Below are 16,978 nucleotides of genomic sequence, written 5' to 3'. Positions count from 1 at the left end.
ATTTAAAATTTTCATCGAAAGGTTACATTAACATTTTCTATGGGTACATGCCACATAATTTTATAATTATAATTTTCAAAATACTTTTTACTATTTATGAACTAAATATAGGTACATTTGATATATCTATCATCGATTTTTTTTTTGTTTTATTTCTATTAGGTACCTTATAATGATAAAAAAGTAAAGAAAATCAAATACAAATTATTTTGGAGTTAAAAATATACTATTTTTATAGAAAATGCATGAACATTTAATACAAAGTCCCACTAGTTCATGCTAAAACCAAAAACCTAAAAAACCTACTTTTATTATTATAATATATATTAATGATATTATACAATACGCAATGACATTTTCAAAATTGTAGTCAATTTCAATTTTTAAGACCAATTATTAATACATATATATATTATAATAAATGTCTATTATACATAGCAATATAAATATTATTAATTAAACCTTTTAATCGTGTCTTAGATCAAAATTGTTGTTTTGTATGCAATAAATGAGTTATCATATTGAGATCAAATCTAACAGAAATATTAATAATGTTGTTAAACCAAAAATGTATTATTGTGGTTTAAAGTTAAATAAATTAGATACCTAATATATGGCTATATAACTCCAAATATTTAAATGAATTATTTATTTAAATTTAAACCGACATAATTAAATGTATCTTACTTTCCACTTTCTAGTCCTATGTTTATTAATATTTTTGTATAATTTTGGTAAAAGACTAGTTTCAATACTATAATAATTTCTTAAAATTAGTCTAGCTCAAGATTATTTCTTATTATAGATTACCATATTAATTTTGTTAAATTTCTTACGAGTCTACTAGTTTATGATTATCGTTGCTGTTTTTATGTTATAGATCAAAGTAATCCAACACGTTTAACAACGCAGAACTCTTCATACAATCAAGTAGATGCGGAGGCCAAAAAAAAAGAACAATTTAAATTTATTATTAAATTATATATATTGTATACCTATTTGATTTTTATTTAGTTAATTTTAAATATATATAATAATATATTATACCATAATAATGATATAAATAAATGTATGTGAACGTTTACCTTATTTCCACCAAACTTTTTTTATTTTATTATTTTCTATAGATACATTAAAATTGAAAATTGAAAATTAAAATTAACTATTAATGGAAATATTCTTTTTTTAAAGTTTTATTTCTGTAAATGTAAATACATTTCTAAATTTACTTATCTAGATACTAGACAGTAGACACCTCCTTACTGTTCAGCAGATTAGTACCTACTTGCAAACTGTTATATACTTATAATATTAGTGCGGGGGTCGGGGGGGGGGGGATGGGGCACTACCTTGTGATTTATCTTAAAAATTATAATTATATAGCCCTCCGCCCCCCCACAATGAAATTCATGTAGCATGGATAGTACGTAGCCACGTAGGTACTTACCTACCTACAGATAAACGTTAAGATTGTATGAAGTTATTTGAAAATGTAGCAAGGGTAAGATAACATTGATTGAATGGTCAAAGGTGAATGAATGGTAAATAAACGAATTTGTGTAACTATTATGTCATATTCGGTGGGTAGGTAGGTTAGGTTATATTCCAGTTCGAAATATACTTTTTTTGGTTAGAATTTAAAAAAATCAACTTTATAATTTAGGTGGGCATCAGTGCACAATTTAGGAGGGGGCCCTGTTGGAATTTGCCGACTAAACGACCGTTAAATCCGCTACTGGTAGGGACCTACATTTTGTAAAGTAAAAATCTAATTTGTCAACACATATTTTGTACAACACATTGTCAACAAATAATGGATAAATTAATGATATTGGAAGCTTAAAAAATTTGGAATTAGGAATTCATTTATATTACCAAAAATGAAAGAAATGATAACAAAGTTATAGACAAACTATAGATACCTACGTGTTTCGTGTGTTATTATCGGAAATTAAAAACTCAATCGCTATAATTTTTTCCTATCACTGTAAATTTATTTGTGAATTTTAATTTTCAAATGTTACGTAACGTAATTAGGTAGGTACGATCGTCAAGCACCCCACGTCCCCACCATTTTCCGGTCGTAGTCGCGATAGCTGACGTTTGTTTTGTTATTTTTTCTCTCCTCTCTGTCTGTAGCCAAACACACACAGAACCACTAACACGTTTTTTGTTGCGTACGTTTTTCTTTCGTCTTTTTATTATTATTTTCTCGTGAAGTTACCACAAAAAAATGGAGTACCTAGTCACTCGGAAACATTTTCCCGTGGCGGTGAACGCTGCCGGGCAAGCCAAGGTGGTCGGTCACGACAGACATCCCGAATCCATTGTAAACAACGAAAAGGTAACCAACATTATTATATTTTCTGACCATAATAATTTTGGCGGAATGGCACCATTTATTTTGTCATGGCTGGACGTATATTCGTACAAAGAGAAAAGAGCGAAACGTCACATTGTCACAATGTATTATAATATTCTTTATCAATTCGAAAAAAAGTATTTTGATTATTTAATCAATCATCTTATCAATAAATTATCAACATACAAAATGATAGTGATCGTTAGAAATAATAATATCAAAAAATACATTATAGAGATTTGACAATTTATATATTAAGTTAAAACATCGATGACGAGTAGGTAGCTAGTAGGCGAAATGAATGATGTGCATGTGTTTCTTTGTTTTTTAAGCCTCCGTAGTTCAGGCTTCAATAAACATTTTAAGCAATGTTTGCTAGTCAAATAATAGTTAAAACAGTAAAAATGTAAAACTTTAATAATATTTTAATTTAAACAAATATGATTCTATACTGTATTGCCGAATCTATACATTATGGTAAAATACGATCTATACATTAAATCATGTCTTATAGTGTTATTTTTTAATAAATATATATTATATTAAACATGATTATTATATACTGATAAACTGATTATTCTGTTTAAGGTGCCAGTATAGCAAGCTACACAAAATTAGCCAAATTAATATCATATAAAAAAAACATAAACTGTTTACCTATATAAAGTAAAAAACATTCAATTTGGATTCAAAATACAATAGAAAATATAAAAATACATGGATTAAAAGGAACTAGATGTCACTGTTAAAGGTTAATATAATAAATACATGAATAGTTATGAATTATAAGTTATATTAAGTAAATTAAAAACATTATTTATTTAATTTTTTCAGTTCTGTACTGCAATCATTGACATTATAATACACAGGTAAAAGCTATCCTATTGTTAATATTTGAAGCTACTAATTGCTGTCAGTCTCTAGGTTTGTTATATCTGTTTGCATTAAGTGCAATGTGTAGAGATACGGCCAACCTAGCGGCTGACAGCAATTAGTAGCTTCCAATATTAACAACAGGATGGCATATCTGTGAGGCATTATAAAATTAATGCTGCAATGCTAAAAAATTATGCCATAATAATTTGCACGTATTATATAATGATGATTTTTAATGTTATAAATTATATTATAATCCATCATAATTTAAGAATCTGTTTATTTTAAGGTGTCAATGTAGAATACAACACAACCTTGTACTGTAATATGCGTCCAAACCAATAAAAACAGTTGATTGGAAATTCCAAAAAAATTTTAAAATGTTGGATTCAAATACTAAAGTATACTGAAGCATGCAATACACTAGTAGTGGAACAAATTGTCTCCATTAAATGTTTATGTAAGTAATTCATAAGTGTTAGAAAAGGATTTATTGTACGCAGTTTGTATTTAATAAAATATTTTATCCGGTCGATTTTAATAAACTAGGTACATACTAAAGAGGAATATGATTATTTTTCTACTTTTTTTATATTTTTATTTTTGAAATATAATATTCATTCTTATTCAAATTACTTATATTAGCTTTTTTTTTACATAAATATGTGTTTGGGCTGGATACACAACAAAATGTTAAGAAATGATTTAAAAAAAATACAAGTCACAAGTGGTAGGTAATGTAACATTAATTTGAACTCTATAATGTATGCCTAATATATTTTTAGACAACAAAATGAAGTTCAAATTCGGATTACTGTATTGAGACAGACATTGAATAATTGCATGTTGATCAGTTTCTAAAGAGTCTTAACGTACTAATATTTTCCTTATAAATCTCCAGTTGTGTAAGTATATTATTTTATTTGATAGTTGTGTATATTTCTCAATTATTGTTTGTTTTAGGAAGTGCAGTTCTTAGCCCTAATACTAAACTCAATAAATGTATTGTATATATTGGACATTAATGTTATGGAATACCTTTAAATGCCAACATGTTCCCATACATTTCAAATAAAAAGTAAGGAGTTAATATATTTTGTTAATATATTAGTTAATATTATAGTTACAATATATATTTTAAATGTAGTCCTACATTGAATAATTTATTTAATTGAGTAGATGCGATATATTGGGATTTGTAGTTGTATAATACAGGTAAATAATCATCCCTGCAATCTGAAGTTATACAGCTTTATAAAAAGAAAATTTCAAAATACTCATAAATAATGTTAATGCTCTGTGGCAGAATATTTTTAATTTCCCCACAATTTTATCTTTGAGCCATTAGTAAATGAAAAATGTGATAACAATATTATAAGGTACTTATATATTTTATTAAATTTATTTACAGTTGAATTATGAAAAGAAAAACTGCCAAAAAATAGCTATTAATTACAAATGATAAGTCTCATACACATTCATAACAGAAAAATAGTCAAATTTGATTTCTTTTAACTTTTAAATTTTAAACTAATTATTTTGTATGTTAAATAATCTTTAATAAACAAATTTAGTACGGGTAGTTGTACTGCTTAGTTAAATGTATACAAATACACTTTTTTGAAATCATTTTAATTTTAAATGTTTATCGATTATTTATTGATATAAAGATGATATTAATAAATTATTACATTATTACAAATTATAACGTAGTTAAAATATATGTATAAATATGGATATATAATAAAATCCGCACAGTCATTCTGTTAAATACCGTAATTTAATTTTTACCTTTGATAAATATACACTAGGTGATTACTTTATTATGAACTAATTGTTAGCGCATAAAAACTTTTAAAGTTTATTGGATCAACATTTTGTGGGGTAACCTCATTCTACTCCTGTCTGCTCTTCTAATATTGAAATACTTGTAACTCATAAGTTATAATCTACTCGTCCTAAATTTAATTTTGTGTATCGAAAAACTTCTGCTCTGGAATATGAAAATAAAACTGTATGTTGTCATAGTTAAAAATTATTCTTTTTTCAATAACATTTATATTTTTAAAATAATGAGTGTTTAATGATAAAATAATCACCCGGTATAATATTTAATTGTGTAGGTATGTTTAGTTAAAAATCTATTTATTTTTGTTCTTGACGTCATGTTCATGAAATTTTTTTATAATATATGATGTTTTTTGTAATTTTTATAATATATTGTGTACCTAATTGTTATTAACATTTGTTTTCCAAAGAATATTTTTACATTTCTAAATATATTTTTTTTTGTGATTTCGTTTAATGCGGAAAGGTGCAGTTTATTTATTTTAAATTTCATGCCAGAGACAGAATGACAGAAACAATTAAAGTTTTTTTAAATTTTGTTTCTATTGCACTGCGGTTCTATTATAGCACTATAGATTACTTAATATAGTAGAACATTAAAAGTGGAAACATTGTACTTTTGGACACTGTACTATTATAAATTATAATATTATATAGGTATATGAAGTATTTAGTATATAATAATTTAAATTATTCTGAAGTCATAAAGTCATAAGTCATAACCAATTATATTAAACATGTTATAATTTGGTATATCTAAGTAGGTAACTTAGGTGTTAGATTCCACATAGAAGGGAATCTTGGGTTACTAAGTTCCTATCGGTTATAATTGGATCAATATAATATAAATACTCGTATATTTCCCAAGCGTAGTATTGAAATAAATCAAAATATCTTTTGCGTTTTTTGTTGAATTAATTAAATGCTTTTTAAATTTAAATTTAATAAAAATATATTACAATTTATTATAAAAATAATGTTTGAATCCCATTATACTTTATAAGTTCGGTATAACATAATGTATTATATACAATGTAACAGCAAAACCTGACAAATGAAATAACTTTTGTTCTAACAAATAATTTAAAATTTTTTTTTTATAAGACTCATGCATTATAAGTAGGTAGGTTAGGTCTAGAACATGACATTTTTGGTTTTATATAAACTGACGATTTTAAATTAGAAATTGTATATATTTTGTATTAAATTGTGTTTGGAAATATTCAAAATAACCAATTTATTTGTAAATCTAATTTTTAGACAGCGTGACCGTTTACTTTGGAGTTTTGGACTACTAAATAAACCTTAAGCAGTCTATAGTCAATATGAGTATTTGACTAGACTGTCATTCGGACGATGTTATACGAACCCCGCACCGCCGCCTCTGTGAATGATACACGTCGCGCGTAATGCGCTGTGGCGGCGACCAACCAAATTATGCTCTTCGCCATGAACAATAAATTAGAGCTTATCCAGATTCAGAATATTATATTTTGTATATTTCTGTACGTTTAGCCGTTCTCAAACATACAGGGAGACAACCACACAAGATACGAAGTTAAATAAAAACCTTGAAATACTATATACAACTGTAGGTACAACTGGTACAAGTCAAAAGATATAACTTAATGTTGGTAGGTATTCATTGCATTAAGTTTATTGTTGTATTATTGTGGTCGAAATAATGAAAAATATTTTTGTAAAAATCCGAAGTCAACAAAATGATTATTTATCGAGAGTTGGTGAATAGCCACATGACGTCATAGAGCCCGCCGACAAGTGAGCAGCCGCCCATGTTTTACGTGTAAAAGTAGTTTGATTTACATAATGATTTTAATAACTTACGATATATATATTTTATATATTATATATATATATGTAACTATAGATACAAAAAAATCGGACTTAAAAGTACTTGAAAATTTTTGGTTGTTTTAAAGCCCGATAGATAACCAATCTGCTTGCGAGTTCCCATCTGCACAATATTTCTCCCTATATTTCTGATCGATTAATATCTTATATTATTATATTTATTTAAATTTTGTATCTATATAATCGCCAAAAAGCATATATTTATTACTAAAACAATATTATATAAAGATTGTACCTAAACATTAATACATTATTTTATTAATATCAACTTAAATAAATTTAACACAAAATAATTCTATCTGATGATTATTAATACCCGGATTTATACTATTGAGCTCGTACCTGCCTACTAATTTCGGCACTCAAATGTTAATAACGTTTTATAACGATCGTTTTATGTGGAAATATTACACCACTTCGAGAAAAGATGATTTTATTAAAGAAAGATTTCCGAAAGTTTACAAATATTATGCTCTTATATGACGTTCTGTCTAATTTATTGATGATAGTCAGCACTGTACTGCTCGTCTAGCAGGGGACACAGATTCTGCCTGTATATAGACCAAAAGGGTTGTGTCAGCACATTCCCATCCTCGCTGGGTGATCAGTTCATTGAGTTTTTGTGCATGATGAAATATTATATTATAATAAATAACGCTTAATAGGTATACTACATTAAACATATTATTATAACATAACATTACTACAGTATTACATGATTAGCAGTGGTTTCTAACAATACCTACTGTTCACGCCGAAACAATTAGTTTATCGCGGGACACGACTCAGCGTGACTGCGACATCTCCCTCCTTGTCCATACTCCATTCCGTCATTTAATTATTTAAATTATTATGATTGTTATGTGTATTTATTATCTTTGCTTTCGCTTTCTGTGTGAATAATTATTGGTCAACGTTTGCCTCATATTATTATCATTTATTCGTATCATTATTATTATGTTAAGATTTGTATTTCTTACTTTTTGCGGCCAACGCCCTTGTTGTTATAAATTATTATTGCTGTTAACTCATATTATATATATTCTCGTTTCAGCTATTGCAGCGCACACCTTTTTTACGTCTGTTACGTTTTTGGTTTAGTATCCTTTTGGTACACACACAAAGTTATGTGGTTATTAATATTATTGTAAAACCTGTACCGTGTGGTTCATGTAACTAGACATTTATTATTTTTTTGTATTGTCATTGTGACAAGAACTCACGTCGTTAATGAATCGACATCACGGATCGTTGCGTAAGTCCGCCAGCAACGGGTACGTTGTGTGAGGGGCCGTCTAGGACATCGAGACCAGCGTCATCCTGGAATTTCCGTCAACTCATGACACCAGCTGTATAATATATGTATTATGTATATATATATACCTAGTACATTAAGTTAGTCATTAAGCTACCCAACTATTATAATTGTACCAGTTGGTCATTGCATCAAACCAGATCGACCACAGCCCCCCCCCCCCGTCCCCATAATTAACTTGCATTGTCCTGATTACCATGTACTTCACCTCCCATCCTTGCCATAGTGTCGTCGTCGCATGAGGTGTTTAGATTATACTTTATATGTTAGGTTTTGTTGTGACTTCCTGTCGGGTTTGGTCAAGAGCTTAAGGCAGACCTTTTTCTCGTCGCTGGTCACGGGGTTACACAGTGAAGTTCTTATATAATTATATCTAATCTACAGTCCACTTTCCTATATTATGTTTTGAGCACTGCGTGTATGCTGGCAGTCCTGTAAAGTATTTAAATAAAAGTATTCAAATACTTTTTGAAGTATTTAGTAACTTTTTAAATACTTTCAGCATGAAGTATTTTGAACAGTATTTTAAATACTTTTTGGTATTGAATACTTTGGTTTTTTATGTCGAACATTTTATTTTTATTCGAAATAATTGGTTGGAAAAATATTGTCAACTACAATAATAGAATGATAGTTTTATTTAGTATTCTGTATTTCTATGTTAGCTGAAGCCTGAAAGTTTGTGAAAACCAGATTTCTGAAAATAGTTATTGAATAACAATATTCCTTTTAAACTATTAGACAACCTACTGATTATTAGAATGATTACCTACTAATTATTAGAACACCTATGTGTTTATATTACGATAGTTAAAAACCCACTTTAAAAACCAAAAGTATTTGAAAAGTATTCCAAATACTTTTTCAGAGTATTTGAGTAGTATTTGAAATACTATACAATTAAAGTATTTGAGTAGTATCTTAAATACTTAAAAAATAATGTATTTGAGTATTTACTCAAGTACTTTTAGAAAGTATTCTTTACAGGCCTGTATGCTGGTTATAGTGTAATCTATTATATATGAATAATTTCTATCATTCTATATCCTTATTTACTTATGAAATTATTAAGAATTATCTTAAAACATTTTTTGATAATCGCTCGTAGCGACCGTTATAATTGTATACATATAACACTCAAAACTCGAATAAAATAATTCAATAATAAAATATTCAGGCATTCGAGTGTAAAACTTTGTAATCAATACAATTATTATTATCATTATTTATGAAAATTTAATTATATAAACTAAAACGAATAATATATAAGTATTAGGTAATTACAATTATTATACAGGATCATATTATGATGTGCGTGAGAATTTTTAATGATTATGGATTGATTATATGGAATTTAATTAAAATGAAAAAAGACCTTTCTTTATTTTATAACTATGGCAAAAAAAAAATGTAATGTTATCATATCGTGATGATTTACAATTACACAATAATACTTTAATAGTAGGTAGGTAGTTATTTGATGATGGTAGGCAAGGCTGAGCATTAACGAGTCAAAAGTTAAAATTAAGTTAAAACGTTAAGTTAATTAACTCGTTACTTTTTTCAAGATCGATGTTAAGTTAATTTTCGTCCGAAGAATAATACACATTTTCGAATAGGTTTTTACTTTGATGCATTTTTTTAAATGTCCCCAGTAATTTTCTTGAGCGTAAACCATATTATGTGTCTGAAATTTTTTATTTTTGCAAATTAGCAAATTTTAACATTACACTAAGTTAACTTACTTTTTTTTCAATGTCAACTTTTAACTTAACGATTTAATGAAAATATATACGAGTAACTTTTAACTTAACTAAACTTTATTATTATAAAATAACTTAACTTAATACGAGTAAAAAAAATCGTTATCTTGCCCAGGCTTGATGGTAGGTATGTTAAAATAAAAATAATGAACTGTTTGCAAACTACCTATTTTGTTAGAACTTTAGAAGTTATCCCAAAATTGATAACAATTTATTTTATGGAGTGCAGTGGAAAAATATTTGTTATAGTGACTAGATGGATAATTTTTAGTGAACGTAACGATTTATTTAGTTGTATCAAACAGTATTTTAAATTGAGAGTACCTACCTACTAAAATTAATTAGTGAAACAATTAATATTTCACCAACTATTATTTTATAGAATTTCAACTATATAAAATAGTATCTCAAATTTACCCATAAAAAAAATGGTTGGTATAAAAATATTGAATAGTTACTACCTATAATCAATTTTAAATATTTGTTATTATATATATGTAAGTAATATAGTATTATACCAAATGTCAAATTGTCAACCATCAGAATTGGTGTATTTTTTCATTTTTGAAAATAAACAAAGAAAATACAATATTTCCTTGAATTTTACATAGTTTTAAATGATTAACAAAGCGTTTAAAACAAATGTTAAATTTGTAAAATGTAAATTTATGTTTTATACATGTTTACAAAATTGTGTTTTAAACATAACAACCCTGTCATCCATATAATTTAGTACAAGTATTATAGTACATATTATACAGGTATAGTTAAATTAAAAATTTTATCATTTTTAAACTATAAAAAGTTTGCATCATTTTGAGATTTTGATGAGTTTTTTCAAGATTTGAACTTATAATGCATATAAAAAAAATAATGATTACATAATATATGATATATCTTTAATATTTTTAAAGTGGCTCTGAGCGATTGGATTTTTTATGCATTTAGACCTATATTTATGAGCTGACAACAAATAAATTGTCTAAATTTTATTGTTCCCTTTAAATAATATCCACTAAGAGGCGCCTTAACGTATTATTTATTTTTTATTTATTTAAAGAGTAACGCCAACCGGCTTTTATGGAATGGTATACAGTATATAGGTACATACAAAAATAAGATGGATAACAACACAGAATTAAGTACAAACTATTAATAATTGTATTATTTATATTTTTATTTTTATTAGCTTCTCACCAGAAGTTATTAGGTAATATAAATATCTTAATATAAACGAGGTCTTTACGATCGAAAATATCGTTCGACGGTCCTGTATAAATCAGATATCAGTTATTGAAGTAAAGTAGGTCAACATTATATGATCAAAGGCCCCATAACAATTGTTATAGTTTTCTAGATACAACTGAAAAAGCAGCGATGAATCGAATTTGGACCCAGTGCCACTTTACCAAATTTTCGGCAATTCATTATAAAATTATAAAATTATATTTTATGTTTTAGTTGCCGCCTCAATTGTAATACTTTTCACTAATCTATTGTCAAATACCAATTTAGGTGGGGAGTACGGTATGTATTATAACATTATTTTCTACAGCCCGCATTGAACTCTGGATTTTTTATTTTATTTCAATTAATGATATAAAACTGTTTTTAAAAAAAAATATTGAACAACTTCTGAGTTCAATGCGGGCTGTAGTTGTTAAGTCCGGTCTTAATACCAATACAGTTTCTTATCTTTTTTTCAGACAAATATGAAAACAAATAATCAATATTAAACTAGACTATATGCATTTGTTTGTAATATTATCCTATTGTTTTGGATAATATATAATTACGAGTTTTCAATAACCACAAAAATATAACCCATTATTTATTTTTCTCCGTGTATGTTCTAGCCATGGGTTTGAAGCGATTATTTTGACAAATCCATATATTATGCTTTTTCGCATATATTATGGTCAATCATGACTTATTATTAAGTTTTGATATCCACTCCCATTTATTACAAGAAAGTCGTCTTGGAAGTTTTATGATCTTAAATATTTGGGTCGTTAACTGTACTACGCATACGTATAATATCATATATAAATGAATTACATTTCAAATCAGCACCTGTATATAATAATAATAATATAATAATATCTTACGCCACTCATTCATCTGAATATAGGTACCTACTTCAGCCACATTCGTGTGTTGTATTATATATCTACACTGTTAATAAAATAATAATATAGAACAATTATGAGAGAAACCCAACAACAAAAATTTGACACTGAATAATAGTGTCATGTTGCATATTAATATGATTTGTCTCAAACAAGGGTCAATGACATCTAAGTAATGTACGTAACATAATATATTTGATTAAATCATATCATACTTTATAAGTTACCTATGTATAATAGAATATATTATAATATAGAATGTAACAGCAAAACCTGACAAATAAAATAACTTTTGTTCTAATCAATAATTTAATATTTTTTTATATATAAGACGCTTGCTCTAAAAGTAGTTAGGTAGGTATCTAGAGCATAGCATAAATGAGAAATTGTATATATTTTGTATCAAATTGTTTTTGGAAAAATTCAAAATAACCAATTTATTTGTAAATCTAATTTTTAGACAGCGTGACCGTTTACTTTGGAGTTTTGGACTACTAAATAAACCTTAAGCAGTCTACAGTTAATATGAGTATTTGACTACGCACTATCATTCGAAAGATGGTAATACGAACCCTGCGCTGCCGACTCCGTATCATTCACGTAGTCGCGCTTAATGCGCTGCGTCGGCAACCGCGATTGTCGTTCGAAACAATTACATTTTAAAAAAATCTCTTCGTTAGAGCTTATCCTGATTCAGAATATATTTTGTTTATTTCTGTACGTTTATCCGCACTCAGTAAATAGCTTGGACAGATATACAGACAACCAGACAAGATACGAAGTTAAATAAAAACCTTTAAAAATACTATAATACCTAGGTACAAGTCTCAAGACATAATTTAATGTAAACATATTATATAATACTAGCTGATCCCGTGCACTTCGTTTCCCGTTAAATATACCAACTTTATGTGACTCAAACTTTGTTCAATTAGTTATTTGATATACGGTGTAATATTTAGAATTTATCTTAACTTTTCCGTTGCCTGGAATAAAAATTCTGATTCGCAGCAGTATATTATCAGGTACCTACCTAGGTAATCTACCTGTGGTAGATCGCGCTGTTTGTACGTAACTTTATAATTTAACTCTAAAGTATCAAAGTTATACCAAGTATGTCACTGAACTCCTCCTAAACGGTTGGACTAATTGTGAATGCCGAGCCTGTCGACCAATATTTCCTCCTCGTCCACTAAGATGTGGCATTATTTTATGCACATAACTTATATGTGAGTATAATATGCTCAATATATTTTACGTAATTCCGACACATATAATATTGAATGAGTACACTGATTTCACGGCAACCAATTATTAATAATAATAATAATTGTTTATTCTATGAATAAAACGGGAAAATTACCCAATAGTACAAGTAAATAAATAAGTTATTACAATAAGTTGATAATATGGAAATCGAACAACAACATAAATTCATATTAATTATAAGCTAGAAATATAAACTAAAACGAAAACGATTGCACAAATAAAATATTACATATTGTTAGTAAAGTAAGTTTTAAGAATTGAGGCTAACGGGGTAAAGAAACAATCAATATTAGGTGCAAGTTTATTACACAGGGTCATGGCTCTAAGAATAGGGGAGTTTTTTAAAATAATTTGTGCTGTGTGATGGTAAGTAGAAAATGGGAGTGGTTCGATTATTATATGCAGGGATATTGAATGAAATATGTTCTAATAGGTAAGGTACATCAATATGGTTATTGATTAGTTTAAATAAAAAAGAAATATCAGCCAAATCCCGTCTGGAGGCTAAAGAGGGAAGGTTAAGAAGTGATCGTATTGATGTATAATCATGCTGGTTAATAGTCATGTTGAGTTTATATGCTGCGAACCTTCTACCCCCCCCCCCCCCCCAACAATATCGTTGTTGGAATTAGTATAGGGGCTCCAAATATAGGAGATCCATACACTAGGATGGATCTAACTCAAGCGCAATAAAGCAACTTTATAGTGAATCCAAACTTTTAAAATCAGACGAATGACGCTTAATAAAGTCTAACACACGAAGTGATTTTTTTACTATACATTCAATATGTTCCTGAAAATTTAAATTATGGGTTAAGGTTATATGTACCTAGGTCTTTGATAGATGAGATTGAATTAAGTTCAATATTGTTTATATAATAAGAAAAATTATAATTATAATTTATAATTATTATTATAATAGTTTTAAAACCCATGGCAACCATTTATAAACAAAAATCTTTAAATCTCCGTTTGAGCACATCCCTTGGCTGGACCTAGGGGGACGATTTGGGAATCTAAACAATCCGGGGCGTCACCCAAACCCACACAAAAAAATTCATTCAAATCGGTGCAACGGTTTAGGAGGAGTTCAATCACAACACACGTAGGTCCAGTAGAATTATATATATATATATTCACATTAAAGGACATCACAACATTAGTTTTTAGAGTTTTTAGTTTTAGAGCCGACGAATGAGCAGCCGCCCATGTTTTACGTGTAAAAGTAGTTTGTTTTACATAATGATTTAAAATTTTATATACTTATTAAGTATATTCACTTGCTTAACAATATGGTATAATTTAAAATTCAATATATCTTGTATATCCCAACAACAATCCTCCAACAAACTACCAAAGTAGATAAATGTTTCAAGTTCCCACAAATAATATTTTATAATTAGGTAGAACAATAAATTATTTAACTAAAATCCTTGTTCTTCGTTTAAATATCTCATCTGGTCCAAATTTAAAACACTAAATGTTGAACTTAAATATTTTTTTAAATTTTTGGGTTTCAGTATGAACTAGAAGGACTTTGTATTAAATGCTCAAGCATTAATTTATAAAAAAGGTAGGTAAGTGGATGTCGCTCTGCTGTACAGTAGGTAACAAGTGGGTCACTGTATAATGGATTAGTTTTTTTTTTTTTTTTTTTATTATATATTATATCCGCGGCGACTATGGCCATTGGACGAAATATAATGGATAGTATTAAATTTGAATTCAATGATATAATATCACTGTATAAGAAAAACGATTCTGAGCGGAGACGGTGTGTCAGTCTAGGTAATAGACATACCTATTATTGGTATACTTATCTATAGTATTAAAAAAAAAAATTGATCTATAATAGGTATTAATAATAAATTCCAAATTAATCATATCACAATATCCAACAGGTAACGCGTTATACATCAACAACAAACCGTGGTACTATCATAGATATATAATAGTATACCTACTTTAGAAGTTTCAAGTACCCACAAATAATATTATACAATTATTACAATCACAACAAAATAATTAAAATAGTTATTCCAGGTTTTTTAATATGTAATAGTAATAAAAAATAGTAATTTTAGTGATTTAAATTATTCGCTTTTATTGTGTTATACATAAGTACTTAGATTATTATGAGACTCTCATGTTACATTCAGTGGCGGATTCTGAATTTTAACCGGTCTGGGAGAATTTCATTTCACCGGCCCAAAACACTATTACCCAATGCAAACAATTTAGTGGAAATGTAGTAAAATTAAAAAATAATAATCATTGATACCAAATGGCATAGGTTTTTGAAAATAATTAAAAGAAATATCTAACAAATTATTTTTTTCAACATCTTCAACCATAGCAATATTTTTACCAGCATTATAAAACGTAGTATCACATTCATCACTCTATAATAGTTAAAATAATTCAGTACCTATTTTTCTTTATAAATTATTAGGTAGCTTAGGTAGGTGGGTACATAGTTTAATACATATGCAATGGTTTATCATTTCTTATTGAACGAAAAAATAAAATATAATACCTATTATAAATTATTACAGATTACTTCTTTAACTAAAGGTATTCACTTTTTGATTTATAATATCATGAATAAATAATAATAACCATGAAATTAACTAGAGTTATCTTATTAGTATTTACTCATAGATAACAATGCAAATAATATTTTTATCAAAAACTAATATTTTTAAAAATAAAAAAGAACAAATTTAAGTATAAAATAAATTATAAAATCAGTTTTAGGATGATCATAGTCATGATCGGGCTTCGGCCCATCGAGAAACTTCCCGGCCTCCCGGTGGCACAATCTGCTATTGGTTACTTTTTAGTTTTGTTTTGTCAGTACCTTGCTCTCAGCACGCAGATGCCCGCAGTGTCACATATTTGTATTTTTTGAATTGTTGATGTGTCCACATTCACTATATCGTCATCGTTTTTATTGTAATCGCAACATCAACTTTTAGTGATTTATATCGCAGGTACGAAGTGCCTTTTAATTATTATTGTATTTTTGGCAGGCACGAATTTCCGTTTAATTATTATTGTATTTTTCTCAAGCATGAATTGCTGTTTTATTATTATTTTATATGATTTATATTATTGTGTGTGCATGTGCAAAGTTACAGGATTAGCCTTTAATATAGACACAGGTTCGATACAGATTCCTATACGAGCTTTCCACCAGTGCACCGTCGAATTATGAGTCCTTAAATTCTTTGTAAGTATATGTTATTATTATAATTACTACTTATTACCTATATTGGTTGTGCCACATAGCAGCATATATTTTTATTATTAACTATTGTTACTTGTTGGGCCAGAAGGCCGATATTATTTAAATTTACTTAAATTATACATCAATAACTTACCATAGAAAAATCCGTGTTACTATTTTATTTAATAGTTACCTCATAGTACCTAATAGTTTTAGGTACACACCATATATAAATATATATACACACTCACACAATCATAACACACGTAGCTCATCAGTATTTCCAGTGCTAGAATATCCCGTCCACTGCTGATC

At 27.7% G+C, this 16,978-nt stretch overlaps 1 long non-coding RNA gene across 6 annotated transcripts; it reads left to right on the top strand.

Annotated features, from left to right (window-relative positions):
• The first annotated feature begins 1,756 nt into the window (after positions 1-1,756).
• Positions 1,757-8,728, top strand: LOC103310244. Of its 6 annotated transcripts, XR_001679992.2 has the most exons (7): positions 2,575-2,839; positions 2,951-3,113; positions 3,528-3,698; positions 3,937-3,968; positions 4,024-4,143; positions 4,202-4,316; positions 6,347-8,728. It is a non-coding gene; the product is annotated as an uncharacterized LOC103310244 (long non-coding RNA). The 6 variants fall into 6 exon arrangements; XR_003838613.1 differs by having other exon boundaries at positions 2,574-2,839; positions 3,528-3,968; XR_511015.3 differs by lacking the exon at positions 3,937-3,968 and having other exon boundaries at positions 2,576-2,839.
• Positions 8,729-16,978: the final 8,250 nt, after the last annotated feature.

Source organism: Acyrthosiphon pisum, chromosome X (assembly GCF_005508785.2).
Source record: "Acyrthosiphon pisum isolate AL4f chromosome X, pea_aphid_22Mar2018_4r6ur, whole genome shotgun sequence".
NCBI lineage: Eukaryota > Metazoa > Arthropoda > Insecta > Hemiptera > Aphididae > Acyrthosiphon > Acyrthosiphon pisum.
This window is presented reverse-complemented; position numbering and strand designations above follow the sequence as displayed.